The following is a 16,187-nucleotide window of genomic DNA, read 5'->3' on the forward strand; positions in this document are numbered from 1 at the left end:
GTAGTTTTTGCAATACGGTATTTTATTCTTATTTATTTTTTTATCTTTGGCTGCACTGTGTCTTTGTGGCTGCGCCAGGGCTTTCTCTAGTTGTGGCAAATGGAGGCTACTCCTACTTGTGTTTGCGTGGGCTCCTCACTGCTGTGATTTCTCTTGCTGTGGGCCACAGGCTCTAGGTGAGTGAGCTTCAGTAGTTGTGGCCCCTGGGATTAGTTGCTCTGTGGCATGTGGGGTCTTCCTGGAGCAGGGTTCAAATCCTTGTCCCCTGCATTAGCAGACAGATTCTTAACCACTGGACCTTCAGGGAAGTCTAATAAGGTTTTTTTTTTTTTTTTTGCAAAAATCTTTATTGAGTTTGCAACAATATTGTTTCTATTTTATGCTTTGGTTTTTTGGCCACGAGGCATGTGGGATCTTAGTTCCCCGACCAGGGATCGAACCGCCTGCACTGGAAGTGAAGTCTTCACCACTGGACCACCAGGGAAGTCCCCCAATAAGATATTTTAAATTTAAGTATGTACGTGTCATTTTTTAAAAGACATAATGCTATCACACACTTCATAAAGAGTGTACATAAACATAACTTTTATAGGCACTGGGAAGCCAAAAAATGCATGCGATTCATTTTATGGTGATATTCGTTTTATTGCAGTGATCTGGAATCGAGCCCGGGATATCTCCATGGTCTGCCTGTGATTGTTGATGTACCAAATGGCAGTCGGATCATCAGTCCTGGATCACAGAAGGGGCCTGGGCTTAGAGCTTTGTTCTCACATGAAGAGGCTATGAAAGCCGTGGTTGGACTGAGCCACTCAGGACAGAGAGGCGTGTGAGACGAGACCAGGAAAAACCAGCAGAGGTTTCGGGCGGGCCTGGAGGAGCAGCTGCATAGAAGGATGATGGTCCAAAGTATCTCTGCAGGAGACCAACACGCAGTGGCCTGAGAAAAAATGCCGGGAGGCCACAGAAGAAGAGATTTCCCAAGGGGATGGGGGGCGGTCCACAGTGTCAAATTGTACTATGGGAACAAAGATAGGGGCTGAGGCCTGGTCTCTGCGGCAGGCAACCGGGACAAGCAGAGAGCAGCCCGCTGCCGTGGTGGCGACATACGCCAGATGGCAGAGAGTTGAAGAATGAGGGAGGGTAAGGTGATGATCAATGTGTTATAGAGACTGTTCTTCCGAGAAAGTGGATTGTGCAAGAAAGGCCACGTCTCAGGGCATTGAGCAAAGCTTAGAGGTTTTTTTAAGTGTCAAGTAGATTTAAACATTTGTATAAAAGGAAAAGTCAACAGAGGGAAGAGAATTCAGATATGCTGGGGCGGGGCAGGGGTACTGTGTGTGGAACCCACGGAGTGGATTGTAGTCAAAGTGTTAGTCGCTCAGTCACGTCTGAGTCTGTGATCCCATGGACTGTAGCCCACCAGGCTCCTCTGTCTATAGGATTCTCCAGGCAAGAATACTGGAGTGGGTAGCCATTCCCTTCGCCAGGGGATCTTCCCAACCTAGGAATCGAACCCGGGTCTCCTGCATTGCAGGCAAATTCCTTACCGTCTGAACCACCTAAGTGTTCAAATAGGAACCTCTGTCATCTCCGCCTGCTGGGATACTGGGAGGAGGTGCTCAAACAGCTTAGTTGGAGAAATAGATGGAATCTCCATGAGGAGGAAGGATAGGAGATGCTGTTTTGGAGAGGGGAAAAATAGGAAAACTCTTGATTCTTTTGCAATACATTAACAGTCTCCACCTAGGAAGATAGTACTGGACACACACAAAGACACACACCTCCTTTGGTCGATGGGTACCAGGGTGGTCCACGGGCAGTTCACGGGGGCAGCAGGGACCACGGCCTCCTCATTACAATTATCCACTGTAGGGGATGCAACAGGAGACAACAGGATGATGCAACAGGAGACAAAAGTACAAGGTCCCGTGTTTACAAATGAAAATAACAGTTTCACGTCAGAGACCTGCTATTTAATTCTGCTGTGAGAATCAAAAAGTGGGTCATCTATTATTAAAGATCACAATGCCCAGTAAGGTCATATCCTAGAATCATGGTCTTTGTTAAATTAGAACTGAATGTGATTGAAATCTCCCATTTAGGGAATTTCCTGGCAGTCCTGTGGTTAAGACTCTGCACTTCCATGGCAGGGGGCAGGGGTTCAATCCCTGGTTAGGGAACTAAGATCCCACAAGCCACTCGGGAAAAAGAAAAAAGAAATCTCATATTTAAAAACCAGAGATGATGTTGGGGCAGGGGTGGTGGGAGCCAGAGATATTGAAAATCATTCCTTTCAATGAAAAGAAAGGAGCCTGCACATTTCCACCTAGACCTGAGTACTTGAATCATTTTCAAGTCAACTTATTGTGTGCTTTACAAATATTGATTTTACTTGCTGCACATATAGTGCTTTGCAGTTCTATCCATGTGGAATAAATGAGCGGCTTCTGCTTGGCCTTCTTGGCAATATCACCCCTTTCACAGCAGACTCTTTACCTTTCCTGGAGGCTACTCTGTACACCTCCTATGCCTCCAGGGAACTCTTCCAGATCTAAGGCTAGTCCACATTAGCACTGAGTCCTAATGTCCTATGCTTAGTCGCTGAGTCATGTCGGACTCTTTGTAACCCGGTGGACTGTAGCCCTCCAGGCTCCTCTGTCCATGGGGATTCTCCAGGCAAGAGTACTGGAGTGGGTTGTCCTGCCCTCCTCCAGGGGATCGTCCGAACCCAGGGATCGAACCCAGGTCTCTTTCATTGTAGGCAGATTCTTTACCATCTGTGCCACCAGGGAAGCCCTTAAATATTTGGTTTCTCTTTTTTTGTCCAACTTCTCTCGACCCCATGGACTGTAGCCCGCCAGGCTCCTCAGTCCTTGGTATTCTCCAAGCAAGAGTACTGGAGTGAAAGTAAATTGGGTATTTACTTGCTTACTTTAATTTTTAAACTAAGTTGTAGTTATTTACATTATGTATATTCAACATGATTTGAAATTTTTTAGAGATTATACCCCATTTAAAGTCATCACAATTAAGAGGTTGGGATTGGGGGCTTCCTTGGTGACTCAGTGGTAAAGAATGCACCTGTCGATGTAGGAGACACAGGTTGGAACCCTGATCTGGGAAGATCCACATGTCTCCCGTGCACCACAGCTATGAGCTTGTGCTCCAGACCCTAGGAGCCACAACTACTGAACCCAGTTACCACAACTACTGAAGCCTAAGAGCCTGTGCTCCACAAGAAGAGCGTAGTCCTCTCTTGCCACAATTGGTGAAAGCCCTCGCACCAACAAAGTCCCAGCACAACCAAAAAGTAAATAAATAAATACAATTATTTTTTTAAAAAGAGGTTGGGATTAACATATATACACACTACTATATATAAAATAGATAAGCAACAAGTGAAAGTGAAGTCGCTCAGTCGTGTCCAACTCTTTTCGACCCCCCATGGACTGTAGCCTACCAGACTCCTCAGTCCATGGAATTTTCCAGGCAAGAGTACTGGAATGGATTGCCATTTCCTTCTCCTGGGGACCTTCCCAACCCAGGGATCGAACCCGGGTCTTCCACATTATAGGCAGACACTTTACCATCTGAGCCACCAGGGAAGCAAGTATTTTGTAATAACCTATAAGAAAAAAATATAGATATGCATGTATGTATAACTGAATCAATTTGCTATACATGATTGTCAATCAACTATGCTTCAATAAAAAATTAATTAAAAACTGTTATAAAGTATTGGCTATGTTTCTTGTGAGTACACTGAATCTTTGTAGTTTGTTTTGTACACACCAGTTTTGTACCAGTTTTGTACATACCTCTTAATCCTCTACCCCTATCTTGCCTCTGAGGTATTTAAATGTACATATATTTGCACTCCACTCTGAGGTCTGAAAATAGGTATTGTTTTAGTGTCATCTTATAAAATTCTGGAGCCTCTCAAACAGCCCCCGGGTATAAGAAAAAGGCCATTATGCCTACAGAACTGTTTAAATTGGTTTGAATTGAGCACTTCCTGGGTTTTCATTTGCACATGGAATTATCACAGCCGATCCTGCCTCTGTGGTCACTGCACAGGTCCGCTCAGCTGCCACGTCGTTGTTGGGAAATTGTTCTGAGGTGCTCCCTGCCATTTGATAAGCTCATTTCCTAGCTGTACTTCTGCCTCTGAGAGTTCAAGCTAAATCTTGTTCAGAAACTAAGTGATGTGGCAGCCTTGCAGAGTGTGGCCATCACCAAATTGTGACATGAGAAACACCGAGGCCTCAACTCAGGAAGGTCAAGTGATCACTAGGAATATACTTTTGCTAAACATCCTAAGTATCTACCATCTTCTCGTATAAGCATCTAAAAATTCTTGAGCTTGCCAATTCAAATTTAGCTTATTTGGGACTTCCCTAGTCAAGTGATCACTAGGAATATACATTTGCTAAACATCCTAAGTATCTACCATCTTCTCGTATAAGCATCTAAAAATTCTTGAGCTTGCCAATTCAAATTTAGCTTATTTGGGACTTCCCTAGTGGTCCAACAGTTAAGACTCTGTGCTTCCACTGCAGGTGGTGAGGGTTCGATCCCTGGATGGGAAACTAAGATCCTGCATGCCACACTGTGCCACCAAAAGAAAAAAGAAAAATGTAATTTGTCCTTTATACACATAGTATTTTTTAACACCTTAAAGCAAGACGTTCATTATTTCATACCGTTTCTGAGGATCAGGAACCTGGAAATGGCTTAGCTGTGTGGTTCTGGCTCAGAGTGTCTCGTGAGGTCGAGTTGAAGCTGTTGGTCAGGGTTGTCTTCATCCCCAAGCTCATAGGAAGCTGAAGAATCCACTTCCAGCTCCCTCTCTTGGTAACTGGTTAGCATCTTCAGTTCTTAGCCAATTACTGGCATAAGACTTCAGCCCCTCATTTCACTCACCCTCTGCTGGGCTGCTCACAAGATGGTGATCTTCTTTCCTCAAACTGAGACATGAGAGAAACTGAGTGAACAAGAGGGTGGCAGCCAGTAGACATCCAAGATGGAAGCCAAGGTTTCTCATATCCTAATCTCAGAAGTAATACCTGAAAGGCGGGGCATGCCCCCAGGAAAGTGCTGCAAGGCAAATTCCGGAGGCTGGCTAAACTTCCAGGGGCTGGCCCCCTGCAGCCTGGCCCAATCAGGTACCAACATAAAGCCCTCGGACACTGACCACCGCTGTAGCCCGCGCTTTCTTCCTTATATGAAAAGACCTGGCCTGGATGCCTGCCCGGACTATAAAACCCCTCCCCACCCCTCATACCTTGCAGACTCCCTTTGTCTCCTCACTCACCAGCCCCCGGGAGTTCTGCCCGAGAGCGACGCTTAATAAAAGGCCTTTACCACCGGTCCTTAGAGGCGGCTTTTTTCCTCCCGCGGCGTTTTTCCTAACAATACCTTCACTTCTGTCATATTCTGCCAGGCATGCAGTCCAATCCTGGTAAAACTGCATACAGCATTTTGCCTTGTAGTGCTAGTGCTCCAAGGAGGTGATTAATAGAAAGAATATATTATAGATAAAAATATTTAAATAAATAACGTGCATGTATATTGAAACTGAATGCTTTTTAAAAAAACTTAATTGATAGAGTGTAATCAAAAAGCCTGGGGGGAAAAAAAGGACTGGAGATCACTGTCCCAGAAAAGAAGAAATCCTGCTTTGGAAATAGTTCCTAGGTGCCAGACATTGTTCTTAGCCTATTATATGTATCCCCACAATTACTCTTCATAACCCTATAAGGCAGGAATTAATATTATTCACATTGTAGAGATGAGCAAAGCAAAGCAGAGAGGTTAAATAACTTTTCTAAAGTCACACAGCTACCAAGTGTTGAACAAGACTCAAATCCAAGTAAACTAAGTTAAGAAAATTCTCCTCCTCTCCATTCCTCTCAATCTCCTCTAACAACCCAGTTTACTCTCCCATTAACTATTCTCTTACACTTTCTTGGATGATGATAAGTCATGGGAATACAAAAAGGTATAAAATGTGGTCTCATTCTTGGGGAGCTTGTGTGATGTGTGAATGAATTAATAACCAGCCATTAATGCCAGTTATGAATTTCTAGTTGTAAAGCACAAGTCAGTTTCTATGGACCTAACTGAAAAAAACTGAGTTTCCTTACCTTTGTCAAAGAGGTCTCCAGTCTTTTTGATTATATGTGTGTTTGTGTGCTTAATCGCTTCAGTCGTGTCTGACTCTTTGTGACCCTATGGACTGTAGCCTGTTAGGCTCCTCTGTCCATGGGATTCTCCAGGCAAGAATACTGGAGTGGGTTACCATGCCCTCGTCCAGGAGATCTGCCTGACCCAGGGATCGAACCCGTGTCTCTTTTGTCTCCTGCATTGCAGGCAGATTCTTTCAACTGTTGAGCCACCAAGGAAGCCCTCTTGATTGTGTACTCCATCAATTTTTAAAACTTGCACATTCCGATTCGATATATATATATTTATACTAATTCATAAACATTACACTTACGTTGCTATGGAACTCATATGTTAGGTGTACCATTTCGTTAGTAATTTAGATAGGGTGAGATTAAATACATGTAAATAGAGGTCTCCCTGCTTTCTTCCTGCACTTCATGAGTCCTGAGAACCCGCCTGTTAAGGGCAGGCCTCAGAGATGCACCTTTGTGTCACTCTGAACAGTTGCTTCTGGAAGATTCCTGAAGAATCTCAGTCACAGAATTCCCGAGTTTGTAACAGGAGGGAAAGGGGCAGGGCACAACTTTTGAAAGAAAGACATAGCCCAAGGACACAACATAAACTGATTAGAATCAAATGGGACTAAGTTGGCAGACAAAGCTAGACCTTGATCCTCAATCAGCAAGTGAAATGACACAGCCGGAGGTGCCCTGGCGGTTCAGACACTGTTAAAAGCACAGGCGTGACTCTCAGGAGTGGAGTCGAGGGCACAGTGAGAGGCGACCCTCCCAAAGGCCTTCCCCACCGGCTCGGATCCACTAGCTCACTCACGGAGCCCCTCCTCCAGCACATGACAGCTTCATAAAGAAATGGTCGTTCCTAAAATAAATAAATAAATAAAAGCGAAGGAGTGGGCAGTGGCCCAAATCCTGGAAATCCCCGCCCCTTCCCCAAAATAGTTGGAATAATCCTCCCACTCCTTCAGTTCAGTTCAGTCACTCAGTCTGTCCCACTCTTTGCGACCCCATGGACTGCAGCGCGCTAGTCCCACTCATTAGCATATGAAATTACCCAGCTTATAAAAACTAACCACGCCAAATTTCGGGGCACACTCACCCTCTTTGATGGCCCACACTCTGTCTGCGGAGTGTGCCTCTCTCTGAATCTGAATAAATCCACTTCTTACCTATCACTTTGTCTCTCACTGAAATCTTTCTGTGATGAGACATCAGAAACCTGAGCTTCATTAGGTCCTGAAGCCAGGTACTGTGGGTTTTGGCTGGGTTTGAGTCCCAGCCATGTGGGCTCAAGTCCCAATCTGAGGTAAACAGTTTCAAGTTTGTGGGAAATTTTGACTCTAAGGTTCACCTGGAAGAGAGAATCTGAAATGAAGGTGCTCTAATGATCATATCCTTATGATTATTTTCCGAGTAGTTCTCCTCATTCTCTTGGTCTTAAGGACAGTTTCAGTTTGTTTATTACTATTGTTTCTGTCAATGCTTCCTCTGGAAAAAAAAAAGTCCTCCAAGTGGAAACCCGTAATACAATTGATCTCATTCTTGTTCCTGTTACTGCTCCACAGACAAAATTGCCTCCTACCATTGGTCAAGACAGCTTTTTTTGACCCTACAATGGTTGGTGAAATAAGTCACTTTCATTTTTTATTTTTTAAATGTCTGCTTATTTATGCATTTATTTGATTGTGCCAGGTGTTATTTGCGGCATGTGAGATTTTTTAGCTGTGGCATGCAGGATCTAGTTCCCTGAGCAGGGATCGAACCTGGACCCCCTGCACTGGGAGCCCAGAGTTTTAGCCACTGGACCACTAGGAAAGTCCATAAATCACTTGAAAACAAAAAACAAAAAAACAGGGAAAAAGCCAGATGTGCCAGTTTATGTGTCAGGTTTATCAAAAGTGTTAATTTCATTATCACTGGGCCCTGGCCAGGTCAGCCCCTTCTCTCTAAGCTCCCCGCTTCACCCCCTCCTCCAAAGAGACCCATCACTGTGCTTGCTTCTCTGAGAGTCTAGGGGTCCCAGGACACTTGGCTCAGGCTGCTGGAGGTGCCAGGAAGAGTGAGGAATCCTAAGTAAGTCTCCCCCCAGGGAAGTCCCTCCGTTGTCCTTGGATTCCCTGGGCTGGCAGAGGAATTCAGAACATCAGAGATGAGCTCAGTGGGGCGGGGCCGGATGAGGACAGATAAGGGACTTCAAATCAGAACAGCAGTTTTCACAGTGAATTATGAACCAGACCAAAGAGAGTTATCAAGAGGGAGTGACGGGACACAAACTGGAACTCTGCAGTTTAGGAAAGAAGATCTCAGAACTCAGGGCCAAGGCCAAACATTTTTATCAGCTCCACCCACTTTCGCTTCCACTGTGGCTTGGGTGGGAGGGAAGAGACTCTTGCTTAGCTATCTGCTTGGCTTTGACTTTTATCTGATAATGCATTTAAAAGGAGTTGCTTTTGCAACTTACGCTGAGAAAAATCAGAAACAGATTATCTAATAAAAGCAATCATTCTTCAACTCAATGGCTAATTTGTTCAGACCAAACCCATCTCCCGGAAATCAAAGAAGCCTGGGAGTCAGGGGCCAACTGGAAATTAGCTCCTTGAGCCATTTCTTTTCAGGAATAGGGCAAGTTCAGTGTCTTCCTCCACACACTGGCAAAAGAGCTATTTAAACTGTTCAAATCTTTAAAAATCCTCTTACCTCTTTTCTCGGCCACCAAAGTTAGGCATACCATTATTATGAAAAGAGGTTAAGATGGGATTTTTCTTTGCAAATCTCCAAAGTGTCCAGAAACCATTTTGCTTGAATACAATGAAATGTGGGAAATAAAAAAGTCTCAACTGGATGTTTCTGGGGTAATTCTAGCTCCACTGCAAGGGTCTGAGTCTTACTCTGCTAAAGAAATCAGCTTCAAATATTTGTGGCTGTCATGTGTTGGCTGAGAGCTTTACCATTACTGGTGCTTCTAAAAGATATGATTCTAAAGGGTTATTAATTTCTTAATCTTAGGGAGAGTTTTGCTGCATTGCCTTGTATGTTGCAAATATTTATAAAAAAGCAAATATATAATGTATAATAGTATTTTTATAATATAGGTCAAAGAAGGGTGTGGATTTTTTTTAAATCCAGAAAATATAAACCGTATAAAGTCCAATTTTGTTCGAGTTAAATTTACCCTAGGAAATTAGCATTTTAAAACCCAAGTGCCTCTCCTCTTCTTTCTTTATCTGATATCCGCTATAATATTGCTGGATTCCTATATGTACTTTGCTCCCTAAAGCCATGCTAAATGCTGGTGATGAGAGAAGCAGAAAATGGAGGGAACCTTGCAGAAAATATCCTTGAGACTAAGATGTTCCTCTCAGCTCATCTCCCTTGCTTCATTTCTTGTTTGATCTTGTTCCTGTGAGGACCTTCACAAGCAGGATAATTTGGAAATGATATTGGCCAGGATAATTCTAGGTGGATCTACAACTTCAGTAGCAGATGAAGCTAAGGAGTTAATAAAGAGCATATTTACACAGCAGGACAGTCAGGAAATCTATTGTTTCTGTATTTTATCAAGTCTGATTGTCTGAGTTAACAAGCTTAGAAGCAAAACAAAATACCCACCTACTAACACCATGTCTTAGTCGCTCAGCTGTGCCTGACTCTTTGCAACCCCATGGACTGTAGCTACTGTGTCCATGGAATTCTCCAGGCAAGAATACTGGAGTGGGTTGCCATTCTGTTCTTCCGGGGGACTTCCCGACCTAGGGATCAATCAAACCCAGGTCTCCTGCATTGCAGGCAAATTCTTTACTAACACTGAATTGACATCTAATTTGTCTTAGTTTTCATTTTACAGGGCATTTCAAGGATGCTGGAAAGTTGAGGAAACTGCAAATTAAATAAAAACAGGTATCTTGGACCTTTATTTTAGCCCATTCGAGAATACATATTTTATAATTTTTTTGATTAAAAGTTTTAAGTTAATTGTAAACATGCAGCAGTTGCAAGAAATAGCACAGAGAGAGCACATATACCTTTCACCCAGTTCCCCCCATGGCAACATCTTACAAAACTGTGGTACACATCACTTAACATTGATACAGTCAAGGTACAGAACATTCCCAACCCACAAGCAGCCCTTTTGTTGCAGTTTTTATGGCCCTACCCACTCTGTCCTCCTCCACCTACCCTTCTCTAACCCTTGGCTACCACTAGTCTCTTCTTCACTTCTACAATTTTGCATTTCAAGACTTTCATATAATGGAGTCAAACAGTATATAACCTTTTGGGATGTAATTTCATTGGGACTGGTGGTTTTCTTTCAGCATAATTCTCTTACTATTGAGCAGCATTTCATGGTGTAGAGACATACCACAATTGATTCAACCACTGAATATGTTAAAGGATATCTGAATTGTTTTTCTTTGGGGCTACTATAAACACTTACCCATAGATTTTGGTGTTAACGGAGGAGGCAATGGTACCCCACTCCAGTACTCTTGCCTGGAAAATCCCATGGACAGAGGAGCCTGGTGGGCTGCAGTCCACGGGGTCACTAAGAGTCGGACATGACTGAGTGACTTCAGTTTCACTTTTCACTTTCATGCATTGGAGAAGGAAATGGCAACCCACTCCAGTGTTCTTGCCTGGAGAATCCCAGGGACGGGGGAGCCTGGTGGGCTGCCGTCTATGGGGTCACACAGAGTCAGACACGACTGAAGTGATTTAGCAGCAGCAGCAAGTCTGTAAAGGTCCAAAGTGCAGTTGCTGGGTCCATGTTTTCCAGAGAAACTGGAGCATTTTACATTCTCACCAGCAATGTGTGAGTGCTCTAGCTTTCTGCATCCTCACCAGCATTTGATGTTGTCACTATTTTTTATTTCAGCTATCCTCACAGTTGTATGATAATATCCATTGTGGTTTTAATTTGCTTTCTCCAAGTTGTACATTTTTTAATGTACTTATATACCAGGTGTATATCCTTTTAGGTGAATGTCTCTTCAATTCTTTTGTCCATTTTCTAGCTGGATTTTTTTTTTTTTTTTAGTGTTGAGATTTGATAATTCCTTATACAGGTCTTCCTCAGCTCACAATGAAGTTACATCCCAATAAACCCACGGTAAGTTGAAAATATCATAAGTCAAAATTCATTTAATACACTTAAACTTTAGAACATAGTTTTATCTTGTTGTTCAGTTGCTAAGTTGTGTCTGACTCATTGCAACCCCTTGGACTGTAACATACCAGGCTCCACTATTTCTGGAAATTTGCTCAAATTCATGTTCTTTGAGTCGGTGATACTATCTAACCATCTCAGCCTCTGCTGTCCCCTTCTCCTTCTGCCTTCAATCTTTCTCAGCATTAGGATCTTTTCCAATGAGTCAGCTCTTTGCATCAGGTAGCCAAAGTTTTGGAGCTTCAGCTTCAACAGTCCTTCCAATGAATATTCAGGATTGGTTTCCTTTAGGATTGACTGGTTTGATCTTTCTGCAGTCCAAGGGACTCTAAAGAGTCTTCTCCAGCACCACAATTCAAAAGCATCAATTCTTCAGTACTTGGTCTAACTCACCTTAAATGTGCTGGGAACTGTGGCTTCCTGTCGCTGGCCAGTATCACAAGAGGCAGGTACTACATATCACTAACCTAGGAAAAGATCAAAATTCGAACTACAATTTCTACTGAATGAGTATCACCTTCATGCTCCATAAAGTCCAAAAATTATAACTCGAACCATCTTAAGTCAGTTACCTTCATACATCTAAATACTAATTCTTTATTGGATCTGTGATTTGCAAATATTTTCTTCCAATCTGTAGCTTATCTTTTCAGTCTCTAAAGCTTTTAATTTTGAAGAAGCAGTTTTTCCTCTTACAGATGATGCTTTTTGCCTAGGCCTAAATCCCTAGGATTTTCTCCTATGTTTTCATTTTTTTCCTAAAAGTATTACAGTCTCATGTTTTACATTTAAGTTTCTGATCCCTTTTGAGTTAATTTTTAAAAAATAAGATGTGAGCTTTAGGTCAAGGTTAGTTTTTAGCCTATGGAGGTCCAGTCGTTCTAGCATTGTTTGTTAAAGACTATTTGCAAAAAAAAAAAAAAGACCATTTCCCTCAATTGAATTGCTTTTGAACCTTTGTAAAAACTCAGTGGTTTATATTTGTATGGGCTTATTGAAATTTTTATAAAATTATTTTACATTTATTTTAAAAGCATTTAGCAAGTCAACTTAAAAGAATTAAAAAAAAAAAGTTAGCTGAACTTATCTGCCTTTCTTCAATTTATTCCTAGTTAAGATGCTTATCAGTTCACACTGATTATTTTCATGACTTGAAGGCATGTGGGTTTTGGCTGATCAAATATTTTTCTATAGTGGTTAAATTCTGTATTTAAGAGCAAATATTCAACATTTCATAACCTAATCGTTTTCTGCCTAGGAATACGATAAGTAGTATATAATTGAATATAGATGATTTTATATTTATCTATAACTATATACTGAAATAACCATCTTCTTTGGCATGATTTTTAAAAATACAGTCTCACTATAAGATATTCCCACTGTAAAACAAAATTCATTATGCCATGAAACCCTATATTGGGATCCCTTCCAAGTGGGTTGATTTTCTTGGAAGAATTAGATTGAATATATATAATTACGATGGTTCTAAAACATAGACTTTCCGTCTCGTAATATCACTAAAAAAAATTGTGCTGAATGGAAATTACTTTTTTCCCATATCCTTGCTTATTACAATTGACTGTTAATTCCCATCAGGAAGCCAGGTGAAATCAAGAAAACCAGTTCAATTTCAAGGTCCTAAAGTAGTGGTTCTCAACCTCTGGCTACATACACATTAGGATCACCTGGGAAGCTTTTCACGCCCCCCCCCCCAACCCCCCTCCACACCCCCATCCCCCCACCAATACCTATGCAGCACCCTGGGCCAATTAAATCAGAATCCCTGGGGTTAGGTATTAGAATTTGCTTAAAGTCCCAGGTTATTCCAGTATGCAGCAATGTCAATGGTTAAAGTTTCTTCTTTTGTTTATTTCTTTACAAAACATTATATTACTATAATTATCACTCAGTACTGTGAATGCAGTATACTGGGTTGTCATAATCTACTATGTGAAATTATATCTTTCAGGTTTTACTCTTCCTTGGATAATTTAAAATTTTCTATCATTCTTTTTATTCTGTTGGCAAGAGTAACACATGTTCAGTGTAGAAAATTTGGGAAAAGAAACAGGCAGCCATAATGAAGGGGAAAAAAGTCATTTTAAATTCCATCATCCAGAAAGAATTATTATAATATTCTAGTCTTCTTATTAGGCATATCCACATACATTAACATATATAGTCAACTTTTATTCTTTCAAAGTTGAGATGTTATTGTAAATACAGTTTTATAAGTTATTTCAAAAATCTAATAAACACAAAAAATAGTATCAATAGCAAAAAGTATGAAATTAATATTGCTTTTGCAAATGTCATAATTTTTACAATTTCACACACACACCTTGATCTGGGTCATGGAGATAAACAGGTAATACATACTCTTTAATAAGTCATTTCCCATTGTTATTAATACAAAACAACATTTAAGGCATATGACTACACTTTCCATAATATGTTTCCCTCTAAATTGACAAATTACTGCAATCATATGTAGATTTGGAATTATGGCCAAAAATGCATCACTCCTAGCTGAACTAACAGCTATTATGTAAAGATAATAAATCAATTTTTTTCTAAATCTTTCAACTACTCAGACTAGAATAAGGATATGAACCAGGAAAAATATGCAAAGTGAACATAGATTTATTGAATATGGAATAAAACTGCCTTTCTCTAGTTCAGATTCAAATGCCAATTTAATTGTTATTATCTAGACTTCAATGGGAGGAAAGAATATTTGCTATTGAATACTTAGGAGTCATATAAGCAAAAAAAAAAAAAAAAGATCTTTTTAAAATAAAAATCATCTGTTAGTCAACTATACTCCAATTAAAAAAAGCAAACTATTCCCCAAAAAATTAGAGGGAGAAATACATCTGAACTCATTTCATGAGGCCAGCATCACCCTGATACCAAAAGTAGACAAAGATATTACAAAAAAAGGAAAATTGTAGGCCAGTATCACTGATGAACATGATGCAAAAATGCTCAACAAATATATGAGCAATCTGAATTCAACAATATATTAAAAGAATCATACAGTATGATCAAATGGGGTATGTAGTTAATACTGTTGTATGTTATATATGAAAGTTAAAGCAGTAAATCCTGAGAGTTCCCATAACATGGAAAAATATTTTTTGTTTGTTCTTTTAAAATTCTGTGTCTATATGAGATGATGGAATTTCACTAAAGTTACTGTGGCAATCATTTCATGATGCATATAATTCAAATCATGCTGTACATCTTAAACTTACACAGTGTTCTATGTCAATTAAATCTAAATAAAATTGGAAAAATTATAAATCAATCAATCAAAAATTAAAATCACCGCAACTAAAGAAAAGCCCACAAAGGAAAGAAGACCCAGCAAAGCCATAAATAAATAAACCTTAAAAAAAAAAAAAAGAATTTCCAAGAGCATAACATTCAAAACAATATATCCAAGTGATTGTTCCATTTTTCAAAGTTTCCATTGATTTGGTAGCAAAAGCAGATGCAGATTTTAGAATTTTTTAATGTAATTAATTATGCACCTGATGAACTGGAGAGAAGGAAGAAGTGTGTCTAGTTTCACTATTGATTTTCTATCTTTTATTCTGATTTATCACAACTACCCCTTGTATACATAAGGCATTTGTAGGAGTGACAAGAAGTTATTTTTTTTTTTAAGGCAGCTTATAGAATAGAGATCAGTTCCCGAGAATACAGAATCTAAAATATGGACCAAGATTAGGATGGGAGCTCCATAAAATGGGATAAAATAGTCAACCTCTCTTGTACACAATTTTAGTAATTCTTGTTTTTTACACTGGGTTCTTAATCACAAAAAAATAGTTGAAGTATCTTTTAATGTCAAAGACAAAGTATAACAGGCTAATATTAAATATTTACAGAGATTTATGTTAATAGAGGAACATAAAAATCTGTCAGTTATTTGCAATGCATGTCTCTGTAGTGTCTTTTCGAGTAAACGGTGTTGACTTAAACCAGCTTCCAGCTTTAAAAAGTCCCAAGCATTTTGCCTGGCACTTAACTCAGTACGAGTTTATTGAATTAATAGATCAAAATACATTTTTTATTTTATTTATTTTTTTTTTTAAATTTTTTTATTAGTTGGAGGCAAAATACATTTTTTAATGTTGATTCTCTGGCGGCTCAAACAGTAAAGAATCTGCCTGCAATGCAGGAGACCTGGGTTCGATCCCTAGGTTAGGAAGATCCCCTGGAGGAGGGAATGGCTACCCACTCCAGTATTCTTGCCTGGAGAATCCCATGGACAGAGGAGTCTGGTGTGCTATAGTCCATGGGGTCTCAAAGAGTCGTACACAAGTGATAGACTAACGTTTGATCTTCCCTGGAGTGAAGAAACTTTCCAGATGCCTTCAGGTACCCTCCATAAATGTGTCCTGAGAAACTGTCTCTTCGTATTGGGGAAATCATTTACTATATCTGGGTTCTAGTCACTTCATGGTGAGTGAAGAGCTGCCCAGTTCAAGAAAACTGAGAAACCAAAGCTATATTGGTTTATTGGGGACTGCTTTTCAATTATATTCATTTATTTATTCATTTATAGTTAGACACATCTTGAGCAAAGTGGTGGGAGCTATGTTAAACTAGTTCTCTGTAAATAATTGCTTCTATAAAGTTTTCCACAGTGGCTGGTGACCAGGGGGGAGGAAATGTCCGTTCTTGCTGTCATTTCAGTCGTGTCCGACCCTGTGAGACCCTATGGGCTATAGCCCACCAGGCTACTCTGTCCACAGGATTCTCCTGGCAAGAATACTGGAGTGGGTTGCCGTGCCCTCTTCCAGATCTTCCAGACCCAGGGA

The sequence above is a fragment of the Cervus elaphus genome, chromosome 26, assembly GCF_910594005.1.
Source record: "Cervus elaphus chromosome 26, mCerEla1.1, whole genome shotgun sequence".
Classification (NCBI taxonomy): domain Eukaryota; kingdom Metazoa; phylum Chordata; class Mammalia; order Artiodactyla; family Cervidae; genus Cervus; species Cervus elaphus.